Source organism: Chiloscyllium plagiosum, unplaced genomic scaffold (genome assembly GCF_004010195.1).
Source record: "Chiloscyllium plagiosum isolate BGI_BamShark_2017 unplaced genomic scaffold, ASM401019v2 scaf_66587, whole genome shotgun sequence".
In the NCBI taxonomy this organism is placed as follows: domain Eukaryota; kingdom Metazoa; phylum Chordata; class Chondrichthyes; order Orectolobiformes; family Hemiscylliidae; genus Chiloscyllium; species Chiloscyllium plagiosum.
In genome coordinates this window covers 3,994-9,814 of record NW_025204753.1, presented here as the reverse complement: position 1 = coordinate 9,814, position 5,821 = coordinate 3,994, and the positions used below count along the sequence as shown (strand labels likewise).

The following is a 5,821-nucleotide window of genomic DNA, read 5'->3' as shown; positions in this document are numbered from 1 at the left end:
GTTTAAAACTGACATGAATTTTGTAAGAATATCCAATCGGGGGAATCAAAAACACCAAGTTCAAAACTCATGCCCTACCCTTGACATAAAATGGACATTGTCAGATTTTGTCACAGAGGGATTTAGGATGGATAACGTCCTTGGCGGAATCCTGCAATGAGTGAGCTTTACTCTATCTCTGACCCAGGGTGTATCTGAGCAGAGAACATTAACTGCACAAGACACTCGTCCTAGACCTGTTAATAATCTACTTTAACTACACAGATGGAATGTAAGTCAGAATGAGAAACAACTAATTCAGTGTTTAACTCACAACTGGAGGAAAAAAAAAACACTTCATTACTTCTGCTGAATTATTAAATGCAACTTTGAGATTTTTATTGACATGAATTAACAGTATCCATCAGTGCAAGTGAAATGTTTACAAAACAAGGTTTACCGCTGGATTTATCGACTGTTCTGTTGATGATCTTCAATGGAATCGTTTCATGTCCCACCACACAGGAGTAAGAAGCACCGCTGGCCCACTCCTCTGCTGTAATGGATAACAGGCTGCTGATAAAGAAGGAAGTGTTGTCACTCTCCGCCATCACCTCGGTGTTCTTGTAGTTACTGGGATTCACCGGCTTGTCATTGTTTGTCCACTTGACGAAGATCTCTCGGGGGGAGAAACCTCTCACTCAGCAGGTGAGGGAGAGAAACCTCTGAGCGGAGATTTCTTCTGTTGGTGGCAGGAGGACCGACACTGGCTCCAGCGGATTAATCACTGCAGAATATTTGAGACAAATAAAAATCAACCAAAAAAATCCTGAAACCAACATCACAATTTCACTAAATATTAAAATACGCCATGTTTAATTTGGGATTTATTCACTTTTGTTTTTTAAAGGAGCAGAGTGGTACACATACAGTTCAGTAAAAAAAGGAAAGTTTAATGTGAAAGTTGTCTCCATGTTTCCAGCCCACAACGTGGACATTCTGGCAATTTGTCATTGCTGATGGTGACGTCACAACCCAGGCTACTTCCCACCTTATCTGACTTAATCAGAATACAATATCCTTTGGTCCATCTTTTTCTTAAGCAGCTACTTAGCTATCCTGCCTTCAGATGCATCATTAATGCTCCCAACGGTGTTGGTTCATTTCCAATCAAAGCCTATCATTGATGTAACTGGATCTGGATTACACATGGGATCCTTTGTGCATTAATCTCACCACTCACCTTTCTCCTTGTGGATGGAGTCTCTCAGCGGAGTCGGTAGATTCTGATGGTACACCACACATTCAAAAGTAACGCCACTCAGCCAGGCTTCAGTAGAAATGTCTAATTTGCTGATCACCCTGTCGGGATTCTGTCCAGGCTGCTCAGCAATCTCTGATTTCAGAGGCTTCTTTTCTTGTCTCCAGGTCACATTGACTCCAGAAGGAAGATTGGACACAACGCAGGGTAACGTCACCGTCGCCTCCAGTAAGACTTGTTCTACTGGCGGTGGGAGGATTCTTACGGTGTTAGGGTGGCACTCGGTATCTTCTATGAAACAAAAATCAAAGTCAATGAAAAATGCCCCTTTCTGATACAAACAGCCAATCTTCAGATTACTCCTTCACAGGGTGAAGACACCACCTCCAAAATGGCAACTCCAACTATTCTGAAACGATGCTTACTATTGTTGATGTATTTTGATCTGTGAAACATTTGTGATTACCTATGACATACCCTGTGTAATTATTCCGAAAGAACACTGGCTTTGTAACAAGTGAAACCTGTGAAAAAAGTAAAATCATCGAAGATACCATCATGTAACCCATGGAATTATCTTTCTTTCGGAGTTTGTCTCTCACTTAAGACCATCCATTTATACTTGTGACAAGAGTAATCTGAATATAATGAGTTCATTTCCATGTTCATAACCTTTAGGTGCAAGTGCTGCTGGTCACACTGACTGCCAAATCACATCCCAAATTTTGGACAGATTATAATAAATAATTATTATTCTCTTTGCAGAGTTCTAAAGTGTTACAGGAGTGGTGAACAGCCATGGAAATTCTGTTCATTATATTTAACATGATTAAAAATACTTTGCGTTATTGGTGTGATGTCATTCTCTAATTTATGTCATTGTTCCTCGTGGGCTGTGTTTGGAATAGATCTGAAAACAAGACATTGAGTACAGCATTGGATATCGGGAAGGACACCCATCTCCTTAAGTCTTTCCCTCCATTCAGTTAGTTCATAACTGGTCTGTACTTTTACTTTATTTACCAAGCTGCATTTTTTAAATTCTTCATAGAGCAGGAGAGAAAACAAACACAAACAAAAGCGTCTTAACTTAATCTACAAACGCGATGGAAATGTCACTAATTTTATAGACATCCACTACTCACTGTGTAAACATCGCCACCCCAAACCAGGCTAAATCAGCCTGTCTCGAGTTCCTAGTTCATTCATCCCTATTGTAGTATTCCCACCAGAATTTATTCTCCTGCCTCATCCACTAATTACAGAGGGCATCTTAAAGAAGCTCAGTGAGATCACATTTATCCCCGTTCATCAAATGTGATACCCACTTGGTCTGCGGTCTGATCCCATAAATGAAGTTAAAGAGCTCAGTACCAGATAAAAATCGATGTCGTACAATGTCCAACCAACAGGTCATTCCTGAGCAGGGAATGAAGCATTGAACGCATTTTGATTTATTCTCAAGTAAGGGTCACTGCATATTTTAACCACGTCAATTTGTTAGAGGTTCAGAATAAGGCTGTTCGGCCAATCCAGAGTTTAGATCAGAATGATGCTGGAAAAGCACAGCAGGTCAGGCAGCATCCGACGAGCAGGAAAAACGACGTTTCGGGCTAAAGCCATTCTCCTGCCTTCTCCCCGTACTAAACAAGAGCCGATCTATCTCTGGCTTGAATACACACAATGGCCTGGCCTCCACAGCCCTCTGCAGCAACATGTTCCACAGACTCATCACCCTCTGGCTGAAGAAATTCCTCCCCATCCCAGTTCTAAACGGTGCCCCTTTGACCCTGAGACTGTGCCCTTGGGTCCTAGTCTCGCCTACTAGTCAAAGCATCTATTCCACATTCACTCGACCTCAGTCTCTCAGTATTTTCTATGTTTCAATCAGATATCTCTCCAATATCCCCCCTCCACCCCCAAACTTATCCTTGAAGCAGCTACCAGGCAAAGATTCAGCACTCTGAATGCCTCTCCCAGCATGGTCTGGCAACAAACTATTTAACAAAGCTCACTGTCTATATATCTATCTTCAACAGAGAGGAAACATGCTTTTCTGACTTGCCAAAATGGTGAATTATGAACAATGCTAATGTAACACTCAAACTGAAATGAGATACGTGGCATGTTGGGAAATGAGAAGCTGTACCGTGCTGTTTACTACGCCTGATAAATTAGTGTGTTTGATTCACATCAGAGTTCAGAATGATTTGTAGCTCTCTCAGTCTGTGTCTCTTACCCTGGAGTGCGGTGATGTTTTTACTTTGAGTGTTCTCTCCATGAGTGACCTGGCAGGTATAGACCGCACTGTTGTACCATTCACCATAAGGGACCATCAGCCGACTCGTCACCGAGAAGTTCCCGTTCGCCTCACACACGGGAGACGTGAAGAAGCCAGAATCCAAGTGTCGGCCATTTTTCAACCAACTCACGGAGATTGACTTCGGATGGAACTCGATGATTGAACAGACGACGGTTGCAAACTTGCTGCTCGCGATGTCTTCACTGGAGCTCACAGTTAGGAGAAGGGTTGGTGGGAGAATATCTGGACCTTTAGGAAACACATCGCATACATTATCCGATGAATTTCATAACAAATGCAATCAGTTCTCATATATCAAGGTTTCTTGTGGTTAATGGATACAAGAATCATAATTGTGCAGAGTGCTGGAGAAGCTGGGATCCACACAGAAAGATCAGCAGGACAATGTGAAAGGCTAAACTTAGAGGACACAGCAAGGGAGTCAAGGAGGCACAGAAACTATAGGCTGGTAACATCAGAAGGGAGATAGCAACGTTGGATGGTATTCGTTTTAATGACAGAGTCTGATGAACAAGGCAGACGAATTACTGGCATAAATGAAGATATGATGCCGTTGCTATCACGGAGACATATTGAGAGCCAGGCAGGAGTGGCTATTCAATATTCCAGGATTTAGTGCCTTCAGACGAGACAGGGAAAGATGGAAAATGATGGGGGCGGGGGTGTGCGGTACAGAATGTTGCTTCTGTCGCAATTCTGACAAGAGTATTTTAGGCTGTAAAGAGAAATGAAATCATGGATACCTCCTTGAACAAAGGCAAATGGACAGTACTTCAAAACCAAAATACAGCAAACATAATGATTGGGAGAGCACGATAGACCTTACTATAGGTCCAAAAGACCAAGTGCAAATACATGGGCAAATTTCAGAGACATGTAAATTAAATAGGGGAATGAGAAAAAGAGATTTTTAACTTCCTCAGCATAGGCTTGGATATTCATTTTGTCAAAAGTTGAGAGGGAGCACAATTCTGAAAATGCCTCCAGGAGAATATTTGAACAAAGTATGTGTTTAATACAGAGAATTTTAATCCAGACATTGCAATAGAGTGGTGAATCTGAACTTAACTTTAGGGAATGAAGTCGACCCATTGGGTAAAATATCAATGGTGGAGCACTTTGCAGACAGTGATGGTAAATCAGTTGGATTTCAGATTGTACTGCAAAGGAATAGAAATTGGCCCAAAGTTCTGAAAAGGGGAAGGACAATTTTAGTAAAATCAGGTAATGACTTGACCAGAGTGGACTGGAAGCTGACACTTATTGGTAAATCTGAGTCAGAGCAGTGTGACACATGTAAGAAAGAGATAGGAAAATCACAGGGAGGGCATTTCCCAGGAAGCCACTGCGTGGGACCAAGAATGCAGCGGGCTCTGGACACCAAAGGGCATGGAGGGGGAGATAAAGAGAAACAAGGGAGGCTTCCGGTCTATACTGAAATCTCAAAACAATAGAAACTAATATGGAGTACAGAACGTGCAAGGGGGAGTTTGAAAGACAAAGGAATTAGAAGAGCAAAAGGGACCATGAGAAAATAATAGCAGTCAAAATAAAGGAAAATATTTTTAAAAGTTACAGGCTCATTCATAATAAAAGAATTATTCGGGAAATAATAATGCCCATTAAGTGTTATTATTGGAGTGGAGCCGGAGGATTAGGTGGTGGTCAAAACGAATGTGTTGTGTCAGTGTTTACTAGGAAGAGGGACAGTGTGGGGACAGAAATCATGGAGGGGTGTTGTGATGTACTTTCAGAAATTAGGACACATGACGTGATGTCCTGTGTTGTCTTGCTGAATGAAAAGTGGTTATATTTCCAGGGCAAATGAAAAGTATACCAAGCGGTTGAGCGATGCAAAGGATGAAATAGTTGGGTCGCTGACAATAATTTAGAATTCCTGTCTGGCCACAGCAGTTGTGCCAAGTGAGTGTAGATCAGCCAACGTTGCACTGTTATGCAGGACGAAGGAAGGGATAAATAATGAAAACACAGATCTGTCAAGCTAGTCTCAGTGGTAGGGAAACTATTGAGAAGTGAAATTAGTTTTCATTTGGAAGATAAATCAACAATTTTCAGCACGGTTTTATTGAGAGGAAGTCACGTGTAACAATTTGATAGTAGTTTTCATAGAGATAACTCGATGTCCAGATGATAGCAATAATCAGAGCCAATGGGATCCAAGTTAATTTGACAGATTGGATCTAGAACTGGCTGAGTGGTGGGAGCAGGGGATAATAGTCATCGGGTGTCTGCGTGAC

The 5,821-nt window shown here is 41.8% G+C and overlaps 1 pseudogene; it reads right to left on the bottom strand.

The window, feature by feature from the left end:
* Positions 1 to 377: 377 nt before the first annotated feature.
* LOC122546401 overlaps positions 378 to 5,821 on the bottom strand; it is a 6,621-nt pseudogene continuing 1,177 nt past the window's right edge.